This window comes from Saccopteryx leptura, chromosome X, assembly GCF_036850995.1.
Source record: "Saccopteryx leptura isolate mSacLep1 chromosome X, mSacLep1_pri_phased_curated, whole genome shotgun sequence".
Taxonomy (NCBI): domain Eukaryota; kingdom Metazoa; phylum Chordata; class Mammalia; order Chiroptera; family Emballonuridae; genus Saccopteryx; species Saccopteryx leptura.
In genome coordinates this window covers 93,393,083-93,408,370 of record NC_089516.1, presented here as the reverse complement: position 1 = coordinate 93,408,370, position 15,288 = coordinate 93,393,083, and the positions used below count along the sequence as shown (strand labels likewise).

Sequence of the window (15,288 nt, the reverse complement as noted above, 5' to 3'; positions counted from 1 at the left end):
TATATATAGACAAGTGGCAAGTGTTAACACAGGTAGCTTGTAACGATGAGGCATGTGCTTTTAAGATCTGTATAACCCAAAGAAGTAAACAGTTTGATGTTCCCACTTACTTATGCAAGAATACTTCTTTTTTTAATTTATTTATTAAATTTAATGCAGTGACATTGATAAATCAGGGTACATATGTTGAGAGAAAACATCTCTAGAAAGAATACTTCTTTAGGTGATATGGGCCACACCTTATGTGGTAAACTGGCATTCAGTTTGTTTTGTAAGATGTCTTTGATCATATAAAGAACTGAGAATTATTTCATCTAACCCTCTACCCCTGGTGAATAGTTTTTATAGTCTCATGTGTCTCCCGATTTGGTAATGGTTCCTGAGCCTTTGAGGTCTGGAACGACATAGTTGTCACTTTTCTTGATGTCAGCAGTCTGCACTGTAAACAAAGGTCATAACATCAATATAAGCACGTTTATGAAAAAGGGAAGAAAAATCAATAACAATGAAGACAAAGAAAATAGACGACGCCATTTGCACTAGGATCCTCAAAAGCCAAAACATGGTGTTAACAGGTTTCTATGGTATAAAAGAAAAACTAGGCAAAGGCATTTTCCCACATGCCTAGCAGGAAGGGGAATTACATATGTGAACATATGAATGAATCCACTGCAGAAATTTGAAGGCAACAGCATAATAACCATAAAGCTAAAGACAAATAAAAAGGTATTTAGTTGAGAACTGTAGGGGTAGATCTGCTTTTATATTAATACTAGTAGTATAATTATTGGTGGTTAGAACAGGTGCAGTTGCAAGTTTCTGAAGAGGGGAAAGCCAGACAGGTTGACCCGAGGGATGAAGTATTTGAGCTGACTGAAGGGTCATTATGGGGGTAGTATGCCAGATTAGGATTCCTATTGGAATATTCTAAGTATTTCTTTGGCCACCTAGTATGTATAGTAAGGCTTTAGAAGTCTAGCTTCTTGGAGAAAAACACATGACTTTAGGGAGGTTAGAGACTCGTCACTCTGGCAGAAATACATTACCCAATTAAGCTTGCCTCCATCTTCCATCTTAAACGCCAATCAATTATACCTTGTCCAGTGATCGGTAACAGTAGGGTCCAAAATTGTGAGGCTCGTTACCCTGTCCAAAACTTGGTATAATTGCATGGGCACCTCCTTCTATGTTTGTACAGTGTGATTCCAATCTATAATATGGTGTAACAGGCTCTGTAGAGTTAGTGATTTGATGAATTAAGGCTGGCTCAACCACCTTTGTTCAACAACCAAGGAGTCTTTTCCTAACAACAATCACATCTGTGTGTTTCAGCAAGACATTCTTTTTTTTATAAGCCCTTCAGCTTGAGGGTCATATGGTAAATGGAAACTTCATTCAATGTCATTATCTAGTGCCTGTTGTCACATCCTATGACATGAGACCTTCCATCTTTATGCGATGTGGGCATCCATACACAGTGATTAATTTTAATAACTCTTTTAATTTGCTTATCTACAAAGAAAAGCCACTCATAGACCAGTAGCTGTATCTAAATGGGTAAGAACATATTTTGAGCTTTTACTAGTACACAAAGTACCAAAATAATATATTTTCCATTTTTTATTTGGTAGTGAGCTTTATGTATAATATATTCCCAGGTTGGTGAGGAAGCTTTCTAAGCCATAAACAGGAGCAAACCAGGCAATCTTGTATAGCTGCAAAAATGTCACTGTACTTTATAGGAAAACCTGTTCCCTTTTCAATATTGCTCCCTACTTTTGCTACTGATGTTCACATTTCTGATAAACACAGTGGCCTAAATCTTCAGCTTATATCAGCACCAGGGTTCTAATCTAGGCCAAAGTATCTGCTCCCAAATTACCAGGGAAAGAACTATCAGAATGAGCAGGGACATAAAACACAGTGAGACCTGCTCCAGGAGCTTGTGAGCTATCCCAAATATTTTTCATATTATCTGGTCCTACAACTGTTTTCTTAATAGAGTACATTATTTTACAGTCAAGGGAATGGAAACTGCTTGCAATTTATCTCCCACTATCCTAAGGATCAGGTCTCTCTAACCATGCCAAGTCACACTAAGAAATTTTACAGTGTCCTAAGCCTTGTGCCTGTCTTGGCTTAATCACCCATCCTTGATCCTGGAGTTGGTAGCATAAGAAATCAAGAGCTTTCTGCAAAAGGGCTAAATCATTTCACATTAACTTGATCTCGTCAGTGTAATGGGAAAAGCACACTGCTGGCAGTAAAAACAAAACAAAACAAGGAAAGATCTTACAGGACCATCCCATAGTACCTAGTGAGGTTGTGCAGGTAATCCCATGGAAAGACTTGAAAAGTCCACTGTCATCCTTTCTGTGGGATCCAGATTTTTCATTCCATTCCAGCTTATGAGCATTGCTTGTATCCCTTGCCATTGTAGCTTTTGCCTTCCAATTTCAAAAAGTGGCAAACTCAAGTTTCTACTCAGGTATTTTGTTTCTCAACCTTCTTAGCTAAGTTAGTAGCCAAAAAGGGTAGATGGACAAGCAAACATTCTTTTCAAGTTAGAATTTCTTTTCTTGCTTTCTAAGATTTGCTGTAACCTTTAATAGGGCGTCAATTGACAAGTAAATTGCCCATAGAAGTGGCCAGGCTACTATAGCAGTTATTTGCTGCCTTTCCTTACCATCATATGCAAGACCATACTAAGAGAACAAAGACTCCAGCCCAACTACAATTTTGGGGACTCGTTCAGTGGGCCAAAAGCATTTTACATAAGGACAACCCCTCCTCATATAGAGACCAACTAGCAATTTTCCTCACAGATACCTCTTTCTTAAAGTTAAGAAACTTAAGAGGCTTGTGAATGTCACACACTCCCAACCCGCCCACTTCGAGGTCAATGACCAAATCTGGGATTTGTTCTGTAGAAGCTTCTTTCCCCCTTTCCATTCTCTTGTCTCTTAGCTAGTTCACCTACTGTTAGGAAAATTAATCCAGGCTGAAAAACCAAATAAAGAGGCTGGAAACTGCAGGACTACATCAAATTTATTAAGAAAACTATGAACAGAAACAGCATCTTGGGCAGCAACAAGGCAGAAGATCTTGGCAGTCAAAAAAACATGAGGCTTATCATATACAACCAAGAGAAACATGCTTAAAAGAAGTTGCTTAAATCCACAAAATGATACATGTGAATTGTAGTTTATGGCACCTGCTTGTTTTTTTTCCTTGTTTTTGTTTTTTCTAGGTGAAAGGAGGGGAGACAGTGAGGCAGACTCTCACATGCGCCCCAACTGGGATCCACCTGGCAACCTCACCTGAGGCCAATGCTTGAGTACTGAAATATTTTCAGCACCTGAATCTGATGCACTCCAGTGGAGCTATTTTCAGAGCCTGGGACCACCTTCAAACCAATGAAGCCACTGGTTGCAGGAGGGGAAGAAAAAAAGAATGCAGAGAGGAATGGGAAGAGAAGCAGATGGTTGCTTTTCCTGTGTGCACTGGCTGAGAATCGAACCTGGGACATCCGTATGCTCTATTCCCTGAGCCACTGGCCAGGGCCTGCATTTACTTCTTAAGAGCTGTATAATCCAAAGCAATAAACAACCTAATAGGTTTCATGATCTGTGAAAGAATATTTCATTTAAAGATAAATTTTTAGAAACATATAAAATTGCAAGTCTGAATTAAGAAGAAACAGAAAATATAAACAGACTTAATACTAAAAACCAAATTTAATTAATAATAAATATAAATTCCCAGAAAACCAAAGCCCAGAACCACACAGATTCACAGGTAAAGTCTACTAAACATTTGAAGAAAAACTAATAAAACACTTCTCAAAGTGCTCTGAAAGATATTGGACAGGAGTAAAAGCTTTCAAACTTATTCTGAGAGGCCAGATTACTATGATACAGAAACCAAACAACAACACTAAAAAATAAAGAATTTTAGTAATACATTAAAAATATTATACACTAAGGTCAAGTGTGATTTATTCCAGAGATGCAAGGGTAGTTCAATTTTACAAATAAACCAACGTGATAGCCCGTGTAAACAAAATGAAGAATAAATATTATAATCATTTCAATAGATACAAAAAAAGTATTTTGCAAGATTCAACAACCATTTATGTTATAAACTCTCAACAAAGTGGGTACAGAAGGAACTTACTTCAAGTTGATAAAAGTTTATGTGACAAACCCACACCTAACATCATATTGAATGGTGAAAAGCTAAAATCTTTTTCTCTAAAATCAGGAGCAAGATAAAAATGCCCACTCAAAAATCACTCTTATTTGGCATAATATTGAAAGTTCCAGGCACAGTAATCAGACAAGAAAAAAGAATAAAATATATCCAAGTTGAAAAGGAATAAGTAAAGATGTCACTATTTGCATATGGCATGATACTGTGTGTGTAGAAAACCCTAAAGACCCCAAAGAAAACTAAAACCATTTATCAGAATAAATAAATTTAGTAAATTTGTAGAATACAAAAGTTACATTGAGAAATCATTTGCATTTCTATACATAACTAACAAACTATTAGAAAGAGAAATTAAGAAAGCTTTTTAATTTATAACTACATCAAAAAAATACCTAAGGATAAATACAACCAAGGAAGTGGAAAACCTGTATTCTCAAAACTATAACATATTGATAAAAGAAATTAAAGAAGACATAAATAAATGGAAGAATATATTGTGCTAATGGATTAGGAAAGTAAATTGGTCCTGGACATTTTGTTCAGTGGACATCTGCTCAACATTTGGAAGTCTTAGGTTTGATTCCCAGTCAAGGCACACAAGAGAAGAGACCACGTGCTTCTCTCCTCTGCTCCCCCTTCTTACTCTCTTCCTCTTCCGCAGCCAGTGACATGATTAGTTCAAATGTGTGAGCCCCGATTGCTAAAAGTAACTCAGTTCGTACAAGTGTCAGCCTCAGGTGTTAAAAATAACTTGGTTGATCAAGCCCCAGATGGAGGATGTGGGTGGATTCCAGTTGGGGCACATGCAGGAGTCTGTCTCACTATCTTTCCTCCTTTCACTTAGTAAAAAAATAAAAAATAAAATAGGCCCTGGCTGGTTGGCTTAGCAGTGGAGAGTTGGCCCAGCATGTGGAGGTCCTGGGTTCGATTCCTGTTCAGGACACACAGGAGAGGTGCTGATCTGCTTCTCTACCCTTGCCCCTTTCTTTCCTTTCTATCTCTTCTCCTCCTGAAGCCAAGGGCTCCACTGGAGCAGGGTTGGCCTGGGAGCTGAGAACACCTCCATGTTCTCTGCCTTGGGTGCTGGAATGGCTCCGGCTGCAACAGAGCAACACCCCAGAGAGCAAAACATTGCCCCCTGTTAGGCATGTCTGGTAGATCCTGGTTGGGCACATCTGGGAGTCTGGCTGACTCCCTGCTTCTAACTTTGGGAAATAAAAGGAAAAAAAGAGTAAAATTGTTAAACTGTCCATACTACCCCAAACAATTTACTGATTCAATGCAATTCCTAACAAAATTCTAATGGAATTTTTCACAAGACTAGAACAAATAATTCTAAAATTTATATGGAAACACAAGACCTTAAATAACCAAAACAATCTTGAGAGAACACAGCTGGAGGTATCAAGCTACTTGATATCAAACTATACTACAAGACTATAACAATCAAAACAAGATGGTATTGGCATAAAAACAGACACATAGATCAATGAAACTGAATAGAGAGTCCAAAAATAAACCCATACCTATATGATCAATTAATTTATGAAAAAGCAAGTAATAATATACAATGGGGTAAAGAATATACAAATGGTGTTGCACAAACTATACTGATAAATGCAAAAAAAAAAATTAAACCAGACTACCTTCTTAACCTGTATATAAACAGAAACTCAAAATGGAGTAAAACATATATGTAAGAGCTGAAACCATAAAACTCCTAGAAGAAAACATAGCCATTAAACCCTTTGGCACTGGTATTAACAATAATTTTATATACGTTTTTTCAGGCAAAGGAAATAACAACAAAAATAGACAAAGGTGACTCCATCAAACTAAAAGTATTTTGTATAGCAAAGAAACCATCCACAAAATAAAAAAGCTATTTGCAGAATAAGAGAATTTATTTGAAAATGACATATGCAATAAGCAGTTAATATCCTAAATACAGTAATAACACAGCTCAACATTAAAAAAAAACAATTAAAAAGACATATATATGGCAAACAAACATATGAAAAAAGTGATCAATGTAAATAATAATCAGGAAAATGCAAATCAAAACTACAACAGCATAGTACTTCATACTGTCAAAAGAACTATTATAAAAAGAATAATAACAAATATTGGGGAAGATGTGGAGAAAACAGAACTCTTTTTTACTGTTGGTGGAATTTTAAATTAGTGTAGGCACTATAAAAAAGCTATGGAGTTTCCTCAAAAACTTAAAAATGGAATTATACTATTCAGCAATTCTACTTCTAAATATTTATCCAAAAATACTTCAATAATTAAAAAAGATATATGCACCCCTGTGTTTATTGCAGCATTATTTATATTACTCAAGATATAAAGGTGACTAAATGTCCATAGACAGATGAATGGATGCAGAAGCATTACATATATATCATACAATGGAATATTATTCAGCCATAAAAAAGGATTTGGTTTTAACATTCGCAACAACATAGACGCATATAAAGAATGTTATGTTAAGTTAAATAAATCAGGCAAGCAAAGAAAAATATTATATTCCTTTAGTTATATGTGGAATCTAATAAACAAAACAAACAAAAATAATAAACAAATAAATAAATAAACTTCTAGATACAAAAACAAACTGACGATTGCCAGTGATGATGATGTGAGGAGAAATGGGTACGAGAATTAATAAGTACAAACTTTCTGTTATAAAATAAGTCCTTGGAATATAATGTACAGCATAAAGAATAGAGTCAACAATACCATAATAACTGCAAATGGTGACAGAAGTTTACTAGACTTATTGTGGTGATCATGTTGTAAGTTATATATATGTTGAATTATTATGCTTCACATCTGAAACTAACATAACACTTGTCAACAGTAATTAAAATAAATTAATAAAAATTCTAAGAATGCAAAATAAAAGAATATTTTATTCTGATGATACAAGCCCATCCTTTCTGTGGTTAATTGATGATGTGCTTACTTTGTAAGATGGTGTTAGTCATGTTGAATACTGGGACACATTTTGCCCAAAAGCGAGAGAGAGGATCAGACAGACAGACAGACAGACAGGAAGGGAGAGAGATGAAAAGCATCAACTTGTAGTTGTGGCACTTTACTTGTTTATTAAATGTTTTTCATTTGTGCCTTGACTGGGAGCTCCAGCCAAGCCAGTGACCCCTTGCTCAAGACTGAAACCTTGGACTTCAAGCCAGTGACCTTGGACTTAAGCCAGTGACCTTGGGGTCATATCTATGATCCCACACTCAAGCTGGCCACCCCATTCTCAAGCTGGATAGCCCATACTCAAGCCGGAGACCTTGGGGTTTTGAACATGGTTTCTCAGTGTCCCAAGTCTATGCTTTATCCACTCCTCCACCACGTGGTCAGGCTGTATATATCCTTTTATTTATATCATTAGGCATGTCATGTTTATATATAATGAAGCAAATGACGATAATACAAAAATGAGAAGAACAAATTAGGATATTTTATTATTGTGATGTGCTCACAGTATGCTTGAAGTGATATTTGAAAGTGTACTTGAGTTTGTTACAAAAATATATTGCAAAGTATATGGAAATTACTAAAACATTATAAATGACATTTTAATAAAGAAGAAAAATGAAGTCATATAGAATGCTTATTTTTAAATGTGCTTTTCAGCACAAAAATAGTGGCCATGGCTGGGAGTTGAGTTGGTTAAAGAATCATCCTGATATGCCAACATTGTGGGTTTGATCTCTAATCAGGGTACATACAAGAAGAAATGAATGAATATACAACTATATGAAATAACAAATCAATGTTTGTCTCTCTCTCTCTTTTTTTCTTTCTACCTCTCTTTTCTTCTGTCTAAAATCAAGAATATTTTTTAAAAAAATTTAAAAATAAGCCCACAAATCATAAAATGTGGAAGGTAAGAATAAAAAAGGTAATGAATACAAAATACTAATAACTATGGTAGGTATTAATCCAAATATATAAATAATCATTTTGAAATCATTGAGAAACTGTTAGATTGATTTAAAATCAAACCAAATATGTTAAAAACACATACTGTATAGATTTTTAAAAAAGATAAAAAATAGGTCATACTGACACTAAAAGAAAGCCGGAGTATCTATATTAATTTCTGAAAGATTAGACATCAAAGAGAGAAAAAATTGACATTGATTAAAAAAAGTCATTACATGATTATAAAAGGACGATTCTAAAAAAAAAAAGCAAAAAACTTAATTATACCTAACAATGTGCACCTAAAAATAGAGCATCCAACTGTGTGAGACAAAAATAAAAATGATAGACTTCAACACACCTCTATAAAAAATGTGTAGATTCATCTGTCAGATAATCAGTAAAAACTTTGTTAAAAGCAACATTAGTCAACATGATGTAATTGACATCTATAGACTATTTTATTCAACAACAGAAGAATACATATTTTTCTCACACTCACATGGAGCATTTCCTGAGAATGAATATTTTCTAGGCAATGAACACAACTTTGCACATTAAAAAAAAAGAATTATATAATGTCTGTTCTCAGACAACAATAGAATAAACTAGTTATTAATAACCAAAAAAATAGAATATTCAAAAAAATGGAAAATGAACAACACACAAGTAAATAACACATGGATCAAACAAACAATCTCAGGAGAAATAAAAAAAATACTTTGAACGGAATGAAAATGAAAATGCAACAACACAATGTGAGGGATGTAATAAGAGCAATGCTTAGAGTAAAATTTATAGAAGTTCATTAATTAGAAAAGAAAAAATATTGCAAATAAATAATATACATTTCCACATTAAAAATTATAAAAGGGAAAGTAAATTAAATCCAAAATAAGCAGAACAACATAAACAATTAAAATTATAGTAAAAATCAATGATATTAAAACAGAATACCAATGGAAAAAATCATTCAATCCAAAATCAAGACAATGTGATATAAGTGAAAAAATCATCAAATAGAGCAATGGAACACAATTAAAAAATTAACAGACAAGCTGAACTTTTTTTTAGAACCTAAACTTCATAAAAGACAAGGCAAGGGAATGAGAAACTAGGCTACTAACTGGGAAAAGATATTTGCAAAAGACACATCTGGTAAAGGATAGTTATCCAAAATATAAAAAGAACTTTTAAAACTCATTAAAAACCAACAACCTGATTACAAATAAACTAAAGACATTTTTGGCCAGTGGCTCAGTGGATAGTGTTGGCCAGGCATATGTATGGATGTCTTGGGTTTGATTCCCGGTCAGGGCACACAGGAAACTCGACCATCTGCTTCTCCTCTCTTTCCTCTTCCCATTCTCTCTCACAGGCAGTGGCTCGATTGGTTTGAGTATGGCCCCAGGTGCTAAAGATACTTGGTTCTGGAGCACTGGCCCCAGAGAGGGATTTCCTGGTGCATCTTGTTCAGGGCGCATGCGGGAGTCTACATCATTATCTCCCCTCCTCTCACCTAAAAAAAAAGTAGGCCAAATACATTAACTGACACTGCAACAAAGAAGCTATACAAATGTCAAAAAAGTATATGGCCTGACCTGTGGTGGCGCAGTGGATAAAGCGTCGACCTGGAATGCTGAGGTCGCCGGTTCAAAACCCTGGACTTGCCTGGTCAAGGCACATATGGGAGTTGATGCTTCCTGCTCCTCCCCTCTTCTCTCTCTCTCCTCCTTCTCTCCTCTCTGAAATGAACAAATAAAGTCTTAAAAAAAAAAAAAGAAGCCTCAACTCTTAGTTGCAGCATCTAAAAAAAAAAAAAAAAAAAAAAGTATATGGAAATATGCTCATATCATATGTAATCAGGGAAATGCAAATTAGATCATTATACCACTGCATATTTATTAGAATGGCCAGAGTTCAAAACACTGACAATATCAAATGCTGACGAGAACATGGAGTAACAGGCATGCCTGTAGTAAGTCTATACTTATCAATATTTGAATATAAATGGATTGAATTTCTCAAATTAAATGTTTCAATCAGAATCAATAGAGTTGTTGAATGGATTTGAAAAATTCAGCAATATACTGCTTACAAAAATTTTTATTATACTTTTAAGGAGACATTTAGTCTTAAAGTTAATGGAGAAAAGCATATATATATTAACTAAAATAGAGTAGGGGTCACTAAGATTATACAATACAAAGTAGATTTTCAGTCAGAATGTGTCACAAGAGGAAACAAAGTTCTTTAAATAATAATAAATATGTCAATCTTCGAGAACATATAACATAGTAAATTTATATGCATCCAATATTGGAGTTACTACTCATATAAAGCAAATATTAACAGAAATAAAGGGAGAAATAAATAGTGATACAATAATTCTAGGAGACTTCAATGCCCCGTGTTTAACACTGAGTAAATCAGACATAGCATAATACTCTCCAGGTCCATGGCATGCTGTTGCAAAAGGGGTGCATAGATTATTTTGAATTAGCGTTTTGGGTTTCTTTGGATATATTGCCAGGAGTGGAAGCACTGGGTCATAAGAAAGCTTCCTTTTAATTTTTTGCTGTAACTCCCTGCTGCTTTCCACAATGGCTGCACCAATCTACATTCCCACAAACAGTGGGAGAAAGTTCCTTTTTCTCCATATCCTCACCAACATTTGTTTTTGTTGATTTATTGTTGATAGCCATTCTGACAGGGCTGAAGTGATATCTCATAGTGGTCTCAATTTGCATTTCTCTGGTGATTAGTGACTGAACATTTTTTTCATATGTCTATTGGTCATCTGTTTGTCCTATTTGGAAAAGTGTGTATTCAGGTAGTAATATGGAACACCTCACAAATTAGCATGTCATTCTTGCACATGGGCCATGCTAATTATCCCTGTATCATTCTAATTTTAGTATATGTGCTGCCAAAGAGAGCAATAGTTTTATTTTCTTGGTATCTTTATCTGGCTTGGGTATCAGGATAATGTTGGACTTGTAAAATGAATTTGGAAGTATTTCCTCCTCCTCCATTTTTTGAGAGCATTTCAGAATGGTTGACTAATTTTTTTTTTTTTTTTTTTTGTAGAATTCAACAGTGAAGTTTTCTGGCATCAGGTTTTTATTGTTTAGGAGAGTTTTGATTACATGTTGGTTGGTTGTTCCTGATTTCACTGGACAAAATGAGGAAAGAAAGGTGAGTCCAAGAATTCAAATTACTTGCAAGAGCATTCATAAATGACCTAAAATTTTCCATGTTCCTTGAAATAAATCATTATGTCCTATAACCTTAAAGCTAATATTGCTGAAAAACAAATTCCACGTTTTGTTCTGATAGTGGATGAGTTACAACAGAAGTGAAATCTTCAACCCCTGAACGTTTCTGCTATTAAAGTTAGGGCATTGACGGAAGAAATGGACTCCTGGAAGTTGGAATGAGAATGTGTGAAAGACCCTGACAAACCTGTGGACATTGAACTCGTAAATCTTGATGAAGTTCTTCTTTGCCAGTAAAAGCATTTTCTCCACTTTTGTCTAAAGAGATTAACCCAACATTGACTGAACAGAGTACTGGCCTTGTAAAATATTGCTGATTTGTCTCAAGAAGCATTCACACATTCTTTATTGCTTTTCCCCATGTATAAGATGCACTTTTTTTTTTTTTAATTGGGGTCTAAAAAATGGATGTGTCTGCCCTGGCCGGTTGGCTCAGTGGTAGAGCATTGGCCTAGCGTGTAGAAGTCCCGGGTTCAATTCCTGGCCAGGGCACACAGGAAAAGCACCCATTTGCTTCTCCACCCCTCCCCCTCTCCTTCCTCTCTGTCTCTCTCTTCCCCTCCCGCAGCCGAGGCTCCATTGGAGCAAAGATGGCCCGGGCGCTGGGGATGGCTCCTTGGCCTCTGCCCCAGGCGCTAGAGTGTCTCTGGTCACGGCAGAGCGACGCCCCGGAGGAGCATAGCATCGCCCCCTAGTGGGTGTGCCGGGTGGATCCTGGTCGGGCGCATGCAGGAGTCTGTCTGACTGTCTCTCCCGGTTTCTAGCTTCAGAAAAGTACAAAAAAAAAAAAAATGGATGTGTCTTACACAGGGTTGTCGAAGTATGGCATTTCAAATGCCATAGTTGGAATTGAGAATGAGGCCATACATGAATGCAGTGTTTTGTCATCAGACACAGATGATGAGAAGCTAATGGATGGGAGCAGTGACAGTGATAAGGAGTTGTGTGAATTTAATGATGAATAAAACTTGAGTTCATTAACTTTATGTAATACATATTTTTGAAATCTCATGCCTCAAAATTAAGGTGTGTCTTATACATGGGGAAATACGGTATAAACTGTGGACATGAAATGTTCACTATATGCCAGAAATACTTCATATTTTTTTCAAATTATACAGAAAAATATCCGCAGACAATGTGTGGAAATAAATATTAAAATGTATGGGATCACATTTAAGAAACAAAAAGGTGTATTAAGAAAAAAAATTATTTTGGCCCACAAAGCAGATATCTATATAAATAAAAATGTAAATGTTTGTTTGTTCAAAATCTTAAATCTCTGAAAGTTCTTCATTGATTGTTTTGAAATTTTGACATTGCATTCAAATACGCACATGTTCTTATGTTTTTATATACCTACTATTATATAGATGTCACACCTGTGACAGGTAAAAACATGCTTTTTTTGAAAAACAGTGCCATCTGTTGGATGTAAAAGCAACACACGCTATACTAAATATTTTACAATTCCATTTCAATGTTATGGGAGAAATATAAATTGCACATGACTGAAGATATTTTCCGTCAAATACGCAAGGACAATTTAAATATGTATATGGATCTCACAGCAGAAATCTACAACAAAGCATTGATAATGATTGAAGGTTTGTGCTTAGAAATCACGAAAAAATTCTCAATCAATTGGGAATGCCATCACTGAATCAATGTGCTGTTGCTTCGTTTGATGTAGAATTACATAGCGAACAAAATTACAACATGGTGATCTTTTGTCGTATGTGCAATCAAATATTCCTAAGCTAACGCTTGAGCAAAAAGGCATTTATGATCAAATAATGCAAACTGTCAATAATGGGGTTGGAGAAATCTTCTTAGATGTGCCAGGAGGAACTGGTTAAACGTTCCTAACTAGACTGATTCTGGCAGCAATTCGATCCCAAAATGACATAGCCGTAGCTCTTGTGTCATCCGGAATAGCTGCGACATTGCTACCAGGTGGAAGAACTGCTCATTCCGCTTTGAAATTGCCATTAAACATGCAATTCATTGAAACTCCCACGTGCAACATTTCCAAATCATCCGGCATGGGAAAAATATTGCAGAAATGCAAACTTATTGTTTGGGATGAATGCACAATGGCACACAAAAAATCGCTTGAGGCTATTGATCGATCATTGTAAGATTTGTGTGGAAACATCAGATCATTTAGAAATGCATTATATTGCTTGCAGGAGATTTCAGGCAAACATTACCTGTAATTTCTCAATCAACACCAGAGGATGAAATAAATGCTTGCCTGAAATACTCTACTTTGTGGTGACACGTAAAAATATTAAAATTAACTACAAATATGCATGTCCAGCTGTAAAACGATCAATCAGCTGAGATATTCTCACATCAATTACTGGAAATTGGGAATGGAAAAGTTGAACTGACCTTAGGAAGAATTTCATTGCCTCATAACTTCTGCAATTTAGTGACATCAAAAGAAGAATTGGTTGAAAAAGTATTTCCCAATATTCAAGCCAATTATAAGAATCAGGATTGCCTGAGTGAACGATCTATTCTTGTGGCCAAGAACAAAGACGTCTATGAACTTAACAATATTATTCAATCTAACATTCAATGCGAGGCAGTCACATACAAGTCCGTCGACACTATTGTAGAAGCAGATGAAGTGGTAATTATCCAAAAGAATTTTTGAATTCATTTGATCTTCCAGGGATGCCACCGCATGTACTGCAATTAAAAATCGGCGTGCCAATTATCATGTTGTGAAATATCAACCAGACAAAGCTTTACAACGGCACGCAGCTTGCAGTAAAAAAGAATAATGAGCAGCATTGTAGAAGCAACAATCTTGACAGGACCTTTCAAAAGTGAAGAGGTCCTCATTTCTCGCATTCCTATGATTCCAATGAATGTGCCATTTCAATTTAAGAGATTGCAGTTCCCAATTCGATTGGTGTTTGCAATCACCATCAACAAAGCTCAGGGCCAATCTTTAGAATTGTGCAGTTTAGATCTAGACACGGATTACTTCTCACATGGACAATTATATGTTGCATGTTCTAGAGTCGGCAAACCAGACAATATCTATATCTGCATAGACAATGGGACAACAAAAAACACTGTATACCCACAAGCATTGTGAAATTAAACATTAGAAACGTGCGCTTTCTCTTTTCTTTCTTTTCCATTTAACCAGACTGAGCTACAGCAACGCGTGGCCAGGTACAGCTAGTTCTTAATATAATTTTTCAGTTTACAGGTTTAGAAAGAGATCTAACAGTTTATTATTTGTTTGGTAGGTAGTGATAGCATGTCAACTCATTTAGTATAATCCCCCTTTTGCTTCAGATTTGTACTAGGTAATATGTTAAACACTTGAACATGAAATATATCATATCTTAGGAACAATTTTAGGAGGTAAATATTATGTCTTCAAAAGTTGAGACCATGTTGGTCTTATTCAATGCTGTACTCTGGTACTTGGTAAACTGACTTATGCAGCAGGTTCTCACATAACATTGGTTCATTCAATGTCATTTCTTTTATTGACTGATCAATTGATTGATTTCAAAGAGAGAGAGGAGAGAAAGAGAAACACTGGGAGGAACAACAATTTGTTGCTCAACTTATTCATGCTGCCATTGGTTGATTCTTATATGTGCCCAGACCAGAGATCAAACTCAGAACCTTGGCATATTGGGACAACACTCTAACCACCTGAGCCACCCAGCCAAGGCCAATCAATGTAATTTCATTATAACACTTGTGAATGCCATAGGAACTTAACTCTTGTTTAAATCAATTAACCTATGCTTATAGTTTTTTATATTGTATGTCATTTTACCTAAAGTTCAAGAACCTTTTGATGACATTAAGTAAG

At 35.6% G+C, this 15,288-nt stretch overlaps 1 non-coding gene across 1 annotated transcript; it reads right to left on the bottom strand.

The window, feature by feature from the left end:
- Positions 1-10,992: 10,992 nt before the first annotated feature.
- Positions 10,993-11,099, bottom strand: LOC136386597 (U6 spliceosomal RNA). Its single transcript, XR_010747966.1, has one exon. It is a non-coding gene; the product is annotated as a U6 spliceosomal RNA (small nuclear RNA).
- Between the last annotated feature and the right edge of the window lie 4,189 nt (positions 11,100-15,288).